The sequence below is a fragment of the Prionailurus bengalensis genome, chromosome A3, assembly GCF_016509475.1.
Source record: "Prionailurus bengalensis isolate Pbe53 chromosome A3, Fcat_Pben_1.1_paternal_pri, whole genome shotgun sequence".
Classification (NCBI taxonomy): Eukaryota; Metazoa; Chordata; class Mammalia; order Carnivora; family Felidae; genus Prionailurus; species Prionailurus bengalensis.
This window is the reverse complement of record NC_057354.1, coordinates 97,683,774-97,703,158: the sequence shown is the minus strand read 5'-3', so window position 1 is coordinate 97,703,158 and position 19,385 is coordinate 97,683,774.

Genomic DNA, 19,385 nt, shown 5'->3' with positions numbered 1-19,385 from the left:
GAAAGATAATTTTCTTCCCAAAAGAAGAATTTTAAATAAATTATGTGGATGTTTTACCCTAAAAGAGGGAGAACATAACTCTCCATTCCTTAAATGTAAGCTGCACATAGAGACTTCCTTCCAGAGATGACATTATGTATGGGAGTAGAAAAGAGAAACGTGACAGTGGAGATACCTGACAAACACAACATCTGCCTAGAGATAAAGTTCAACATCAACAGTCATAAATCATGGATCACATCAATAGAATATACCCTTGATACAATATGATAAAAATGGAACTTCACCCCTATGGTCTTCCTACCAAAACTATATAACCTTAGCCTAATCTTGAAAAAAAAATCAGACATATTCTAATAGCAGAGCATCCTACAATAGATCTTATTTTTACTCTTAAATTGTCATAGTCATCCTAAACAAGAAAATCTAATAAACTGTCACAATAGAGGTCTAAGGAGACATGACAAAAAAATCCAATGGGGTAATTTGGATAGAATACTGGAAAAACAACAAAAAAGAACATTAGGTATAAAACTAAGGAAATCTAGGGGTGCCTGGATGGTTCATTCAGTTAAGCGCCAGACTTCAGCTCAGGTCATGATCTCATGGTTTGTGGGTTCAAGCCCCATGTCAGGCTCTGTGCTGACAGCTCAGAGCCTGGAGCCTGCTTTGGATTCTGTGTCTCCCTCTCTCTCTGCCCCTCCCCTGCTCACACTCTGTCTCTCTCTCTCAAAAATAAATAAACATTAAAAAAATTTAAACAAAGGAAATCTAAATAGATTATGGTCTCTAGTTAATGATAATATAATAGAAATAAATATACCATATCATATAAATGCATGGCGCTAATAACAGGAGAAACTGTGTGTGTCAGAATGGATATATAACCCTACTATCTTCTCATTTTTTACAAGATCAAAAATTATTCTAAAAAGTAAAGTATATTAATTTTAAAAAGTTACCGGGAAACAAAGTGAAAATGTATGCACACTTTAGTATGCCCTTCAAACTACTAATATGACATATAGACTTGATAAACTATTCATAAGACAGCTTTCCATGAGAGAACAAAATTTCTGCTAAATTTCTTTAATATTGTGCTCCCTCCTTGCTATCAACATATACTGAGATAATCCCTCTGATTATCTAGCCTCATATTTCCATACAATTAATTTTATCTTGTTATTTTCTATGTGAAAAAAACCCCATATATGTGAAGACAATAATTGCATTATTCTTGGCATTTCAGGAATGGCTGTGTTTTTCTTAAGTCATATTCTTAAGTCTCAGTTGTATATTCCCCAAATATTCAATATCTCTGGTGATGTCATGTCATACACAAAAAGTCTGTGAAAGCTACAAACAAAACTCTGATAGGACCATATTTTCACAGTGTGAAAGTCAGAGTTTAATATATTGTCCTTACAGAACATGTAATATAGTCATTGGTTTGGAATACTGCTTAGGGGAAAACTCTTCAATTGCTCTAAAACTGGAACTTGGCTAAAGTGGTAATTTTCAATTATGTTAGCATTAAGATGATGATTTTGATGCATTTCCTTATTTGACTATGTAGCTGTTGTAATTGTGAAAATAAATGAATTGCTTTATTACTAACAAATAAATAACTTGGTAATAATTTCTCTTCTCTGCAAGCATATAATGCAGTGCCATAGCACATGCCTGTAAATCAGAATATACAAGGGTAAGACAGAACATTAAACTCATTATAAATATAAGGTAGTTTCACAGTTTCAGATAGCATGTTAACTAATTAAGTATGTTGCAGAAGATTAATTTGAATAGCCTAGGATTTACCATATATACACTAGGCAATCTGTATCTGCAAAGCCTAGGCAGAGTTTAGCATAAACATAAAGCTAAACACAGAGTATTAGAAGGTGAATAATTAATTTACAGTGACTTAGGGTTGTCCTCTAATGCACTTTATGATTATGTATTGACATATGATTACTTCAGTATTTTCATGAAGAAATAAATGCTCCTACAAATCTGTCACCTTTAGCTTCTTCTTGAGTGCAGTTGTTATTATGGATATTCAATCATTGTTTCCATTTCACAAAGTTTTCTTTTTGACATTCATCTATCATGGGCAACTGCATCATTCTTAACAGTAAGCAGGGATTCTCTGATGTAATAGATATTAATATGTAGTAGATATTATGTAATATCTAATGTTATGTAATGATGTGTAATAGATTCTTTTTTGTGGAATTTTTAATAAATTATATAAATTTATAAATTTTAGATATTTCAAAATAAATTTAGATCCTGTTAGACTGAATAGTTTGGAGCAAACAAATTGCCAAATAAACTAGAAAACCGGAAAAAAATATCAGTTTGAAGGCATTGTAGACATAATATGATGGTGAATACCCAGTTAAAATGTAAAAAACTCATTATTCAAAAAGGAAATCATAATGGAATTGATTAAGTACTTTGTGCTGAATGATAACAAAAATGTCTAAAGTAAAACTTGTCTCACTTAAAGCAGTAATTACAGAAGATAGTCCAACACGCATGCACACACACACACACACACACACACACACACATACACACACACACACATACACACACACACTAGCAAAGGAGCAAGATAGAAAATAAATGGTTGAAGAATATAACCCAAGAAATTATATAAAATGCAGCAAAATAAATAAAAAGAAGACATACAATGAAAATAATAAAGATAAGGCTAGTAATTAATGAAATTAAAAACATGCAATATAGAAGATCAATAAAGGAAAATATTGATTATTTGACTAATCCAACTGACTAATATGCAAGACTAATGAATAATATAAAGGAGAAAAAACACAAATAACCAATAATAACCAATAAGGGACCAAATAACCAATGAAGGAAAAAAATGTTATTATTACAAATCCTGAAAGTTTATCATGGTGATATTAAAATGCAAACACGGTATTAGAAGTAATTTTACATGAACAAATTTGAAAACAGGTCAAGTGGACAAATTCCTAAGAAAACAGAACTTAAAAATATGGACAGATTAAAATACTATAAAATCTAAATATTCCTCTAACTGTAAAATCATCTCATAAAGAAAATTCTAGAAAGATGATTTCACTTGAAAAATATACCAAATAATTACATGACATCATGTCAATCTCTAGTGTGTATTATATTAATAAATTAGGAGACACAATTATATTCCTATTTCTCAGCAACAAACCCACTCAAGGGAGAGAAACAGACAGAGAGCTATGTTATAGAGCTACAAGAAATAATATAAATAAAGCACTCTTGAACAATATTACAGAATTTAGAAATGGAAGGAAGACACTGTGTTCAAGGATTATAAGACTCAAAGTAATAAATATACCAGTTTTATCCAAGATAAGTAATACAAATATGTGTGTGTATATATAACATATATATATATATATACACATACATACATATATGTGTATATATATATATATATATTTAATGCAATCTTAATAAACTTTTCAATTTGTGGTGTGTGAGGGAGCAAAAATTCAAAGTAACAACAACAACAACAGCAACAACAACAAGCAGGCTAAGAATAGCCAAAAGCACTTGAAAATGATTAAGCTTTGGTCTGCAGGAAAAAAAAAATATATATATATATATTTTATATATATTTTATATCAGGTGATGATCTCACTGTTCATGAGATCAAGCCCCCCTGTCAGGCTCTGTGCTGACAGTGTGGAGCTTGCTTGTGATATTCTCTCTCTCTCTCTCTCTCTCTCTCTCTCTCTCTCTCTCCCCCCTTCTCTCTCTGTCCTCCCCTGCTTGTGTTCTCTCTCCAAATATTTAAATAAATTTAAATAAATAAATAAATAAAGACCATATCTATCTGACTATTGTCAGTGTTTATTTCCTTCTCATGTTTTTGACATGGCTCTTTCCATCTTCAAGCCAGCAATGATATATAGAGTTCTTCCCATACTTATAGTTTCTCTGATTTTTCTTTTTCTTTCCTCTTCTGCTTTAAAAACTAATATGATTACATAACATCTGGATAATCTAGGATACCCTCCCTTTTCAAAGGTCAGTTGATCAGAAATGTTGATTATATCTTCAATGTCCCATTTGTCACGTAATGGAACATACTTATGGCATAACAGGGATCAAAGATCATGGGTGCTGAAATTCTGCCAATTGAAGAGTTAAACTTCAGACATCATATTATCCAAAAATAATCTAGTAGACAACTATAATATATTTGGCTCTCTGGTATTTTAACTCTTTCCTGTATTTGATGAATTTCCTCTCTAAATGAATATTAACTTTCAGAACTTTTGGAAAATTACTTCTCTTATAGCAAAAGTGTCAGACAAGGACTTAGCATGTACCAACTAGATGCATGTGCCCTTGGAAGGTATTGGTACAAGGAAGCAGGGACTACTGAAACTCATCCCTATTAAAAGTTTTGGGTGTGATTCTGTGAACTACCCAATGTCATTTAAATAAATATCTTTCTCTGTTGAATTCAGCCAACAACTTTGGGAAAACAATTTCTTATGGGTGTTTCATGTTTCTGAGCGTCTTGACTGCCCTCCGACCTGAGCTATCTCTTTAACAATATCTGTATAGCAAGTGGATTTGTAAGATAGAGATAGTATCTCCCTCTGGAGAAAACAGGCAGTTTTTCTTAAAGGCTTTGAAAGAGAAAGATAGTTTCCTGATGGAGCAAAGGGCAAGTTTATAGTTTTGGAAAATAGAGATGATGTCTTCCACCCTAGCAAAAGTCTGACAGGAATGGTGCTCATTATAAAACACAAAGATTCTCTAAAGTCAGAATTCCTCTTCTGTTATTGCAACCCAGTCCATGTTTAGGTATTCATCTTGGCTCATCTATATTACCTTCACGGGACTTAAGAATATGGGAAATTAGAGTAAATATGTGATGTATATGCTTTTTTTTTTTTACCATGAGTAACTTAGCCTTTGTCTCTGAACCAGGGGTTTCATTTCTTCTGTCAGCATTCAAGAATCTGCAGCAGGCTAATGTGTTAGCCTGCAAGTAAGGCAAAAATCTCAGATTTCCCACTTAGCATAGCTGACAAGCATATTTATATTACTTAAATTTTGAAGTGATTCAAAGGTTGGTAATAGCACTCTGCAAGGTAGCAAAGATAATTTGAGAAAATACAGGAATTGGGCCTTTTGGGACAGCACATTCATCTTATGATAAGGGAAAAGACTCTGGAGGTTGTGAGATGCAGTATCTCTTACCAACAATAAATTCTAAAATTATAATTTCCATAAAATAGTATGAACAGCAGGAAACAAGGTCAAGAACTATGACATACAATGTTTTGTTGAATGCTGCTAAATAACATGGAGAAATAAAGCGACCTAAAATCCTTCTACTCTTATCTCAAAACCAAAAGACTAAAAACCAAATTTCTATGACTCTGCACACACACAGATGGAGAAATGTATTTCCAAAAGCAGACTGGAGTAGTAATTTTTCTCATTAGAAAACTCTGAAGCACATATTGACAATATTTAAAATCAACCTACCAAAGCTAAGTGATAAATATGAATGTATGTAGTTTATTAATCTAGAAATAATTTTTATACTTGAAATGACAAGAATGACTTCCAACTTTTTAGTATTGGGCCATGCCTCCGTAACTTGCAAGAGGATGATAAAATGATTTAAAAAGATTATTCAAAATCAGTAGCACATTAAATTCATAAATATATTCATGAGTAATTAAAAAATCTATACTTAATTTCAAATATTAAATTACCTAAAAAGAAAGAAATTGGAAAACTAGGTTTTTCTCATACCTAACTTTAAAAAGTTTCTTTTTTTCCCTCTTTTTCTCCTACCTAACTTTAAAAAAATATATGATCTTGAAATAACCAGGTACTATAATATTAAGAAGATAATTACAAATTCCTCTATTGATTGATTAAAATTTAACAAGTATCTGAGGTGACTGGGTGGCTCAGTGGTTACGTGTTTCTGACTTCAGCTCAGGTCATGATCTCAAGGTTGGTGAGTTCGAGCCCCATGTGGAGATATGTGCTGATGGCTCACAGCCTGGAGCCCACTTTGGATTCTGTGTCTCCTTCTCTCCCTCTGCCCCTCCCCTGCTCATGCTCTGTCTCTCTCAAAAATAAATAAACATTAAAAAAAAAGATTCCCCTGTTTAAAATTTAACAATCATATGTTTTTACCAACATAGTGACCCATTCAGGTCACTGAAGTATTTTCAGAGAAATAGTATGTAGAACAAAAGATACAGGCTTCAACAGCATGGGCACTTAAACAATTCTTATTGATTATTGTTAATCAATTATTTTCTAAGTTTGTACACTATTTTATATTACCAGTAACTTAGATTAATTAAATGTTATTTATATAAGGTAGAAAATAGTGGTAATTTGTGGTGTTCCATAATCATTGGATTAAAACAGATTTCTGTCCTACCCTGACCTTGTCACTTATAAACTCTACTGCCTCCAGCTTCAATACCTAGCTGCCAGCCTGTTGCTTCATTTATAAAACGTGGGATAATAATATCCATGAGAGAGATATTCCATGAAACTATATAATTTATGTGTTTCTGTATAATAATCCATCAATAACTACATGTTTATTTCTGATCATCTACACTTTCTTGAACATTTAATTAATCTTTAAAATTTTTATTACATGTAATAAAGTCTTTTGTTATTTTTTTTCTTAATTGTTTTTCTTTCTGTTAGATAACAAATGTTCTTCACATCAATTTGTACAAATGCCTTATATGATCAATATATTATTTTCTGGTGTCATTTTAAACAAAGATTTAACTTACCTGCTTTCAAATTTTATTTCACTGCCTTCTACGATGCCTGGGTGACTCTTGATTTCAGCGCAGGTCACGATCTCATAATTTGTGAGTCTGAGCTCTGCATGGGGCTCTGCTGGCAGTGGAGAGCCTGCTTGGGATTCTCTTTCTCTCTCCCTCTCTCTACCCCTCCCCTGCTTGCTCTCACTGTCTAAAATAAATAAGTGAACTTTAAAATAAATAAATTTTATTCTACTGCTTTCAGATTTAGAGCTATTTCCTTTTGGAGAACTAGTGTTTATTTATATTTTAATGTTTATATCTGATTTATTTAATACTTTTTAAAACCATTCAGGATTTATTTTAGCTTATAGTGTATCATTCTAATTTTGTCTCTCCTTTATTTTTCATTTCCAAAATACATAATTATTCTAAAATAATTGAAGATTATTTTTCTTCAATTTTCTCTCATTTAAAATTATCATTTAAAAATGGTAAATCCAATTTAAAAAAAAGACAACTTTCATATACCTAAAGATAATCTTTTAAAATATTCTGTGTGGCTTCCTCTGGATTTGCTTAGCTATTCACTCTGTTGTCTTTAGACATGAATATAGGAATTATAATAAAACCATAAAATGAATTTGGAATATTTTCACCACACTTAAATCTTTGGAAAAATATAAATAGCTTAGTTGCCTTCTGGTGTTAAGATAGCAGAGAAAAATATGTATTTCCCTTCCCTTTCTCATGAAAATTACCCTTAAACAACAAAAAGAAAATGCAACATTGTTGCAAACTCTGCAACTCATCATAAATTCAAGCAAGAAATTCAAAGCTGAACTAGATCTCAAAGACAAGAGAAATGAGAAAGAGCACTCAATAAAGAAGAGAGTCTTAGGTAATCCAGAAATTAATGTTATATTGGGAGCAGCAAAAGAAAGAATATCCTGAGAATAGGGTTTGAAAATAAACTAGTACATCTTTTAAAAAAAAATTTTAATGTTTATTTTGAGAGAGAGAGAGAGCGCAAGTGGTGGAGTGGGCAGAGAGAGAGGGAGACACAGAATCTGAAGCCGGCTCCAGGCTGTGAGCTGTCAGCTATCAGCCCAGAGCCCCATGTGGGGCTCAAACTCATGGACTGCGAGACCATGACCTGAGCTGAAGTAGGACACTCAACCGACTGAGCCACCCAGGTTCCTGGAAACTAGTATATATTAATTGCAAATAGATGAAAATTATCAAAGACTTAAAAATGATTGGAGACAGGGATTAATGTCTTTCTGTACTGTCACAATTGTAATAGATCTGTTCAAATTTACTAAATCTACTTGAGTCAGTCTTATAATCAACCCATTTATCTAAATTAATCTGTTAAAATCATGTTATTATAATTTTTATGCCTTTTATTTAATTATTTTGAAAGGGAAAACATGCTTGGATTCTATGATCCAAATTTTGCAAGCAAAATATATATATTTTTTTTTTCTGGTACTTCAGAATACCTTTCTTCTTTGTTATACTTACAAACTCTATTTATATAACATACATTTATAAAATATTTAATCCAATTTCCCCTATCAACTTTCCACCATTTGCAATGAAAAAAATTGCTAAACTCCACTTTCCCTACCCATCCCACTTCTAATTCCTGCTTACCATTATATTGTAGATAGTGGAATCAGAAATAAAGGAGGTCCAAAGTGTACCATGAAGAAGACATGTAAATAATTTGAAATACAACTAAGAAATTTAAAGATAAAATTAAAATATTTTTCAGTAAGAAAAAGAGTCTGGAATCTACAATAGAAAATATACCTCATATTGAAGTGCAATGGAATAGTATGACTGATATTGAAACACTGCACAGGTAAACTGTAGCATATACAAGTAAGAAACAATTATGAACATCTTACTCAGAATTTGTGTTTACTTATAAAGTAGAAAAAAATCACGCTGGCAGAATAATTTTCTACAGCATTATTCTGTTTTACTATGATTCTATTCTTAATACCTAGAAAAGGGCCAGTGACATATTAATAACTCCATAAATATTTGTTAGATTAACAAATGAGTAAATTAATTAAGGAAGACTAGAAAAGAGGAACAGTATCTTCTAGGTCTTAAAAAGTGAAAAGCTGACTCTTGGCATTTATATGAAAGCTACACTGAATTTTAAAGAAAATAAATGAATGAATATATTGCCCATATAATAATTCATGGAATAGAGTTTCCATAAGAAATTTTTAAAGGAAACATTGAGAATCAATTTTAGTTAATCAAGTGATCAATGGATAACCTGAAACAAGAGTGTATACAGAAAGTATTGAATTTTTCTAAATATAGGGCTATAAATTAAAATTATACATTTATAATAGTCTAATTATAATTAGACACATTACTGCTTGATGTTCTAGAAGGAACACATAAACTTGAGAAAATAGAATTAATTGATACTTTTAAAATAATGTAAATAATAAAATATAGGAAAGGGAAAGAAAATATGAAATATGGTGTATATAACAATGATTTTTCTCAACTTTTATTGTCAGAAGGAGAGGGAGTTCTAATGTTATTTATTTGTATTTTATTTTATTTTATTTTATTTTTACATTTTTATTTATTTTTGAGAGGCAGAGAGAGACAGAGCACAAGTTGGGGAGGGGCAGGGAGAGAATGAGACACAGACTCGGAAGCAGGCTCCAGGCTCTGAGCTGTCAGCACAGAGGCCGATGCTGGGCTTGAACTCACAAACTGTGAGCTCATGATCTGAGCCAAAGTCGGACGTTAACTGACTGAGCCACACAGGTGCCCTTAATGTTATTTAAAGATAATAATTATAATAATAGTAGCCTAATATATTTAAAAATAGGTATAAAAATATATAATAAAATGTCAAGGAAATATATTATTATTTTTAAAAGAGATCAAATTAAATAAAATAGTATAATATCTTCTGGAGTATTGTGTACCACATGTGATAAATGTTATTTGAGTATAATTACTTTTATTATTTTATTTTAACCATATGCTATAAAAGAGCTAAAGTCCACTGCCATGCCTGCAAAATGGCATCTCCTCATCTCTTTCAGATTTTATCTCATTTCTGAAGGTAATATCTGCATTTCCTGAATAGGTCTTACAATTGTTTATGCATTTATGTGTCAATAAAATTAGGTCACATTTCTATATGTCTTATTTTTAATGTCACCATGTATCTATTCTTGTCAAGCTAAATATTGCATTTCCATAACATAATTATACTCTTATTGATATACGTAGACTTAATGAAATACATTTAGTTGCTGAGCTAAAACAGAAAAGGTAGGACTCTTTTTAAGTACTGAAATCAAAGAGGGAACTGAGATCCAGCGCTGTTTGCTGACAAACTAAAGCCTCAGGGATCAAACATCTAGGACAATTATATAGAGCCTTAACCAGTAGTGGCAGATCTTCGAATGTCTCAGAGGAAAGCTGACATTGCCCTGGGCTGTATAAGGCAGTGAGCTAGAAGTGAGAGCTTGCCAAACGTTGTGCCTGCTCCCCTCAGTGAAAGGGCAATAGAGGAACAGAAAAATGTGCCCACAAACTCAGACAAGCAAAAAAATTCTTCTCTTTGTCCACGCTTCCCATCAGTAACAAAAATACAAAAACCAGGACACATTTCTAAAGAATCTGAGAATATGCTACACTGTGGCTTTACTTGTCTGAAATGTAAACAGCAGTCCTGGATGGAAAACTTGCAGAACCAACAGGAGCAACGCTCTACATGGTTGCTGTACATGATACACACAGCCTACCCATGGGACTGGGTGCAAGTGGGGGTTCCCAGGGAGTGGGGACAGGAATGAAGTACTCACTGAGGATACACCTGTAGTAAAAACTTACAAACATTCAAGTAGGAAAAAGAGAGAACACTAAAGGAGGTTCAAGACATGCATAAAATAGAATTAAGATCACCAAAATTTTGAGAAAAATAGCACAATCTTAAAGTATGATTTGAATAATTTGAGAGGTAAAAATGAATTAAATAAACTGAAAGAATATATGGAAGCTTAAAAAATTAGTGGTCATGAATAAAAATTGTGAAACAGAATTTAGAGGAATAGTAGAATATTTGATATTGAAACTCATTTGGGGTTAAGAATAGTAAAATAGCAGATCTATCTTAGAAAATAAATCAGAGCAATCTCCCACATAGAGATAAGAAAATATGTAAGAAGTTAAAATAAAGTATTAAAAGGAAACTTAAGAACTATATGCTAGAATGAGAATATTCAAATTCCATGTAATAGTGAAATAGTTGAAGGAGCTTAAAGAGAAAAATCACTGGAGAGAAATGCGTAAAATATGAAAAGTCTCAGAAATTTCCAAAATTTATGAAAGATGTATTGATTGGGTTAAAAATAACATACTTAGCTTTTAAAAATAATGAAAATAAATGCATACCTACGCCTCACACTGAAACTGTAGAATAAAAAATAAAGTCTGGAAGTATAGAGGGAAAAATAAATCACAAAATGTAAGCAGAGAGAAAAGAAATTACTTAACTAAGCCAAATCAGACAAAACCAAAAATATCATGCTGATGGCAGATTCATCTTCTGCAAGTATAGAGACAAGAAGATATAATAATATTGTCAAGCTGCTGAGATAAAATAATTGTAAGCCTAGAATTTTTAACCCAAGCTATCGACAGAAGTACAAAATAAATCTGGTATGATATATACTCTAAAGTTGCAATATGTTTTCTGTTTTAATCTAAAAACTAGCAAAGAGATTAATCTTTCTTTGCCTTATATACAGTTGATGGAATATGATGAACTTTTCATTTCACTGTGGTCAGAAAATATAGGCACTACTAATTCTGCTGTAAAATATCGTCAATATCTATTTTGAGGCTGTTTATGAGAAAATGTAATTTTCCATGAGTTCTTAAAAATAAATATAGTATATTTAATACATTTTATATACATACAAACTCACACACACATATATAATACCAATGCAACATGACATACTATTAACATTAATTACTTTCTTATTTTGTATGGATGGTATTACCCGTGACAATTTCAGAGAAGTGGGTTACTTGTATAAATACATCTGTTTATCTGCTTTAATCTTTCTGCATTTAGGATTCGATGTTGCTTTAGATATGAATATTCATAAACATTATTTTTTGCTGTTAATTATATGATCATCTTCAGTTTAATTTTTACATCTATTAAATATGAAATGCACATCAACTTTTATAAATGTTAAATGATTGTAGAAGTTTTATTATAATGATAAAGTGTTTCCACTTGGTCTGCTTCTTTTGAAAACCTCAATTTCCCTTAGAAGAAACTACTTTCAAATCATAAACTGCTTTTTTATTGGTAATTAGCTCCTATTTCAAAACAGCTTATTTATACCATTACTTATTATTGTTTCTCCCCCACCCATACATTATCCATTGAATTTTAGCACGGCAGTTGTATATTCAGGTTTCAAGTAGCACCCTTCCAGCCATACATGCAATTTCTCTTCCAACACTTTTTTTTAGCAAATGTTTGCTTACTAAATATTTAGTGTTTATAAATAATTACTATGTAAAGATTATTAATAAATAAATGAACTGTTTACGTTTTTTTAACATTTTATTTTGAAGTAATCTTTATACACAACCTAGGGCTTAAAATCACAAACTCAAGATCAAGAGTCTACCAAGTTAGCAGCCAGGCACCCTTATTTTCTTTTTCATATTTTTTTGTTTATGTTTTTCAGGTATATTTTTCTAGAATTCAAAGTTGACTCATTTCTTATCTGATTGCTTTCATATGCAGCTATAAACTAATCCACCCCTAAACAGAATTGTCGATTTCTAGGAGTCAGATTTTTGTCTGTTTTATTTTGAATGAGGTACTATAAACCTGATTGGAACCTCGGGGGACTTGGACTTGGACAGGTTTGTTCAGGAAAGGGATTTCCTGAAATAAAATAGTCTTGGCTATTTTACTGGGGAAACCTTTAAATGCAGGAATGCGAGGTTATTTAGTCAGGAGGGGAAAGGAGTAGTTGCTTGACTATGTGGGTGAAGAGGCTATGGAGGTTGAGACTTAACACTGCTTTCACATTCTAGGTCTCTTCATTTTTTTTAATGTTTATTTTGAGAGAGAGACAGAGACAGAGACAGAGAGTAGGGAAGGGACAGAGAGAGAGGGAGACAGAAGATCTGAAGCAGGCTGTGTGTTGACAGCAGACAGCCAGATGTGGGGCTTGAACCCATGAATGTGAGATCATGGCCTGAGCTGAAGTCAGATGTTGAATGCACTAAGTCACCCAGGCACCCAAGGTCCCTTCAATTCTTGAGCTATTAGTTTCTTGCTTCTTGCATTACCATTCAGACTGTTTTCTCCGATTTCTCTGGATTTCTAAGATGAATATAATTATTTATTTCTTTTCCACTTTAAAAATGTTTATCTTGTATTGAAACTTTCTTTCTTTTTCTTTCTTTCTTTCTTTCTTTCTTTCTTTCTTTCTTTCTTTCTTTCTTTCTTTCTTTCTTTCTTTCTTTCTTCCTTCCTTCCTTCCTTCCTTCCTTCCTTCCTTCCTTCCTTCATTGCTTTCTTTCTTTCTTTCTTTCTTTCTTTCTTTCTTTCTTTCTTTCTTTCTTTCTTTTTTGGTGGGGGTGGGGGTGCTCATTGTAGGTTCTTGCCTTTTCTAATCCCTTTACTGTCAAAAATTTATTGCAGTATTGGGATGCACCTGAGTATATTCAGCCGAACATAATTAAGCAGAACAAAACAGTGCTTATCCATAGAAAATTACCTTCTTATTTATTTACCTTAATTCTATCTTGATACATCGAGCTTTGTGCCCCCACTATCTTTTTCCAATTTGCCTGACTTTGTTTTGCCTACAAATAATATAATTGAATTTTGTTCTTTCATTTAATTTGCTATTTTCCATGTTTTAATAAAGGGTTTAATCCCTTATATTCATTTTCATAATTAGTACCCATCAGATTGTCAACTTTTCTGTATAATTTTTATCCTAATTTGTTATTTCCTTATTTTATTTGCGTTACTTTTAAATGTGAACTATGTTTCTTATAATTACCTTCTTGCTTTACAATGATATATAAGGTAGATATTGTTGTGGCTGGAAATGGTGATGCCATTGTACACACCACTTGCAGTGATGAAAGTGCCAGTCGCTGTGCATCCTTGTTAATAGCATATACTGGCAAGCCTTTAAGGCATTCTAATATGTGTGTAGTGGTACCTCATAGTTGGTTTAATTTTAAATTCCCAAATTCCCAAAAAATTTGCCCATTTTTTAAGTGAGTATTTTGTTTTCTTATTATTAAGTCTTTGGAGTTGTTTATATATTCTGGATGAGCTTCTTTTTTCAGACATGTGACTGCAAATATTTTTTTCCCAATTGTGGCTTTTTACTTTTTGTTTTTCTCATATTATCTTTTGAGGAGAACTTTCAATTTGATAAAATCAGCCCCTGCTACTGCTGCTACTGCTGTTACTGCTGCTTTTTTTTTTTTTTTTTTTTTTTTTTGTGGATCATGCTTTTAGTGTCATATTTAAAAACCATCGCCTAACTCAAGGTCAGAAAGATATTTTTCCCTTAGGCTCTCTTCCAGAAATCTAATAGTTTTAGATTTTATGTTTAGGTATATGATCCTTTTTTTTTTTTTTTTTTTTTTTTTTTGAGAGAGAGAGAGAGAGAGAGCCAGCACCTGTGCTTGTGTGCATGTGCGCATGAGCAAGGGAGGTGCAGAGGAACAGGGAGGGAGAGAAACTTAAGCAGTCTCCATGCTCAGCACTGGAGTGGCGGGTCTGACATGGGAATGATCTCGAGACTGTGAGATCATGACCAGAGCCAAAATCAAGAGTCCCACGTTCAAACAACTGAGCCATCCAGGCGCTGCTATGATCCGTTTTAAGTGCTATATGTGATACAAGGTATAGACCTCAACTGATATTTTTGTATATGAATATCCAATTGGTCTAGCACCATTTGTTGATAAGACAACTTTTTCTCTATCAATTGACCACATTTGTTTGGTTCTTTTTCGGACTTCCTGTTCTGCTCCATGAAATATTTGTCTATCTTTATGCTAATATCACAGTCATGTTCTCTGCAACCTTAAAATGGGATTTTATTTAAAATTTTTTAAATGTTTTATTATTTATTTTTGAGAGAGAGAGAGAGAGAGAGAGAGAGCGCGAGCCTGCTCGTGCTGCGCAGGGGAGGGAGGGAGCAGGGAGAGGGAGAGCAGGGGAGGGAGCAGAGAGAGAGGGAGACACAGAATCCAAAGCAGGCTCCAGGCTCTGAGCTGTCAGCACAGAGCCCAACATGGGGCTAACTCACATACTGTGAGATCATGACTGAGCCAAAGTTGGATGCTTAAGGGACTGAGCCACCCAGATGCCCCAAAATGGGATTTTATTTTATTTTATTTTATTTTATTTTATTTTATTTTATTTTATTTTATTTTTTCAACGTTTATTTATTTTTGGGACAGAGAGAGACAGAGCATGAACGGGGAAGGGGCAGAGAGAGAGGGAGACACAGAATCAGAAACAGGCTCCAGGCTCTGAGCCATCAGCCCAGAGCCCGACGCGGGGCTCGAACTCACAGACCGCGAGATCGTGACCTGGCTGAAGTTGGACGCTTAACCGACTGCGCCACCCAGGCGCCCCAACCCAAAATGGGATTTTAAAATAAAGTTACCATTCTTTTTATATTGTATACCTTAAATATGTTACTTGTTTAGTCAAACTAGAATTTGTTTATTCTCTTTTATTATAAATTACTTTCCTAATAAAGCATCTAAATTATCATTGACACCTTTCTATCTAAAATATATTATGTTATTGTCTTTGCCAAATGTGGCTATAGCTACATTCCCCTACATAATTCTAAATACTTTTGTTTTGTTTATTTAATTTTCCTTGAGAAACAAGTATGAGGTTTTTCCTATAATACCCACTGACCTTGGCTAATTTATCGGCTTGGCAGATTTTGTTTCTATCAACTTTTGTTACTATCATTATTATATCCTCAATCATGTTACATGAAGCTTTTTAAATTATTATTTGTACAATTTCTTGAATTGAGCAAGTATATAATGCATTATATACATATTTTTTCTCTTTACAAAGAATGATGTTTAAAACTATAAATTTCACTCTAAGAAGAGTTTTAGCATCATCAAGAACATTCTAAAATAAGGCCAAATAGGGACATGGTTTACTCGCCAATTATGAAGACACTGGGCAAGTGTCTATTTTGTTTCACTTTGTCCTAACCTCCATCTTCTATGCCGAATGTGGCTCTCTGCCAGGCGTTTTGATGGGCTTTTACATGAAGTTCCACCAATGAGGAATTCAATATATTAGGGAATGTTGAATTACTTTGATTTTGGCCTATGTTCTCTGTGGATTCAGCCTTTTGGGTCCCTTGAAAATGGGTCTCTTTAATAATTTTTCTTTTCGGTTCCATGGTCCCATTAGGCCCTAGCTTTTTCTCCTTGAATTAAGGGAGTGATGTTCATCTTTAAAGGAGGGATACTTGATTCTTTCCCCCACCTTTTTTTAATGTTTATTTATTATTTTTTGAGAGACAGAAACAGAGACAGAGCATGAGCAAGGGAGGGGCAGAGAGAGAGAAGGAAGACACAGAATCCGAAGCAGGCTCCAGGCTCTGAGCTGTTAGCACAAAGCCTGAAGCAGGGCTTGAACCTGGAGCCATGAGATCATGACCCGAGCTGAAGTCGGACGCCAAACTGACTGAGCCACCCAGGTGCTGCGATTCATTCCCTTTTTATATAACACAGAAGTTTTGTGTAACACTGTGTATATAACACTGAAGAGGTTTTGAAAGAATCCACAATGGCTCTGCATATATTTTCCAAACTACTTATTTGTGAATGGTATATGGATGTCCCTCTTCTCTATATCATAGTATTAGCATAGGATTTTCCCTTGCTTTATGTATCATCTGGTCATTTTAAAACATCTTTTAGGGGCGCCTGGGTGGCGCAGTCGGTTAAGCGTCCGACTTCAGCCAGGTCACGATCTCGCGGCCCGTGAGTTCGAGCCCCGCGTCAGGCTCTGGGCTGATGGCTCAGAGCCTGGAGCCTGTTTCAGATTCTGTGTCTCCCTCTCTCTCTGCCCCTCCCCCGTTCATGCTCTGTCTCTCTCTGTCCCAAAAATAAATAAATGTTTAAAAAAAAAAACAAAAAAACCCACATCTTTTAAAAGTAAAGAATAAAAATGTGTTTGCAACTGTCAACTCCTAATTTTAATTACCGTTGTTTTATAAAAATCATGAACACCAGGTAAGGCTAGCTTTTCATTCCATTCAACCTTTAAGAGATATTTCTTAATTATATTTGACCATGTACTATTTTTTGTGAAACAATGATTTGTAAGATTCTAAGAATAATTCTTCATAAATTTTATCTCAGTTAAAGAAGAATGGACAAAATGGCAATATCTAGGCTTTCTCTTGAAAATCTGATATATCATCCCATTTGTTTACATTCTCTTCTGTGTCTCAGTTAAGTTTTTAGCTTATATAATATAGGACATTCATTCTTCATGTTAACATTATTCCTAGACCAATACTTTATTGTGTTTTTGTTGTATATTATATTTCCTCTTATATTACATATTTCCAACCAATCATTCATTTTTTAACATATAACTCCACAAAATCTAGGACTTAAGAGAAAAAATACAACTACATTTAAAAAATAATCAAGGAAGACTTATATTGTTTCCCCTATTGCTGTTTTAGCATGGTATCATTGCCACTGAACATTTTTGTCACTAATCAAACTATACAGCTATCCTCAGAAACTTCTAACAATGCCAAAAAGTATAACTGTTCAAAAATGTTTTATATCTATCTAGTGTAAATACTATTTTAAAAGGTATGATATCTTCTGGGGCGCCTGGGTGGCTCAGTCGGTTAAGCGTCTGACTTCGGCTGAGATCATGATCTCACGGTTTATGAGTTTGAGCCCCGCATCGGGCTCTGTGCTGTCAATTCAGAGCCTAAAGCCTGTTTCGGATTCTGTGTCTCCCTCTCTCTCTGTCTCTCCCCTACTCACGATCTTTCCCTCTGTCTCTCAAAAAATGAATGTTAAAACATTTTAAAAAGGTATGATATATTCTAAACAAGAGAATATTAGTTGTTCATACTTAAATTTCATAATATTTAAACAAACCTTGCATCCTTTTATTTATGCTTCAGGGTAGGCATAGAAATGTCCCTTTAAGTAGTGATCTAGAATCTTAAGTTACATTGAGTACTTATGAAAAAATATTATTTTGGCATAAGAGAAAATATAGAGCATTCCACATAGTGTCAATAGGTGATCAAACAGAATATAGGTAGATACATTAAAAATATAGAAAAGATTATTATTACTAATATGTAAATATTAATTCTAATAAGTAGGATAGAACATATTTTAGTGAAAATAGTGAAAAAATTGTTTGCAACTAACAGAAATTCTCACACAGAACATATCCATGTTTCTTACTATTTGTAAATTAGTTACTAAGGAAATGCATACGTGTTTAAACAAGTTATTGAACTAAATGGCATGGCTTGAAATCATTCAAGTTCTCCTTGAAGAATTATGATGGAAAAGAAATAGTGACAAATAAAATAATTGAAATAAAACAATAAGAAATGAGGAAGCAATGGTAAATAGTACTATATAAACTTGGGAAAGGGACTAAAGCATTCTGGGTACAGGGAGGATGAGACTTCACATGAGACTTCAACATTAGTTTCATTTTTTAAAATAATGTTTACTTATTTTGAGAAACAGCAAGAGAATGAGGTGGGGGCGGGCGCAGGGAGAGAGTACATAGTCCAATGTGCAGGCTTGAACCGGGACTGAGAACTCAGATGGCCTATTACATTGTGGATTGACAGAACTGGATATGGAAGAGTAGCCACAGTAATTACAGTAAGATAAAGGTTTAATTGTGGCAAATGATAAAGTAAAGCAATTTAGTTTCAGAAAAGAGAAAGGCAACAAAACAAACATTACAAACCTTTTAAAGTAGGGGTATGTTTTAGGGAATCTTACATGTGAAGTGATGGTGTTTCTATTTTATTTTAAAAGCCAGTGATTCTTGAGGCTCCTGGGTGGCTCAGCCGGTTAAGCCTCTGACTTCGGGTCAGATCATGATCTCACAGTTTGTGGATCTGAGCTCCGTGTTGGACCCTGTGCTGATGGCTCAGGGCCTGGAGCCTGCTTTGGATTCTATGTCTCCCTCTCTCTCTGCCCCTCCCATGCTCATTCTCTCTCTCTCTCTCTCTCTCTCTCTCTCTCTCTCTCTCTCACAAAATAAACATTAAAAAAATTTTTAACAGCCAGTGATTCTTTAATATTTTTAATCAAAATATATTTACTTTTTTCAGGAATAGATTTTAGCAATTCACCACTTTCATATAACACCCAGACCCAGTGCTCATCCCAACCAGTGTCCTCCTTAATGCCCCTCACCCTGTTAGCCCTTCCCCCTACCCAAATTCCCACCATCAACCCTCA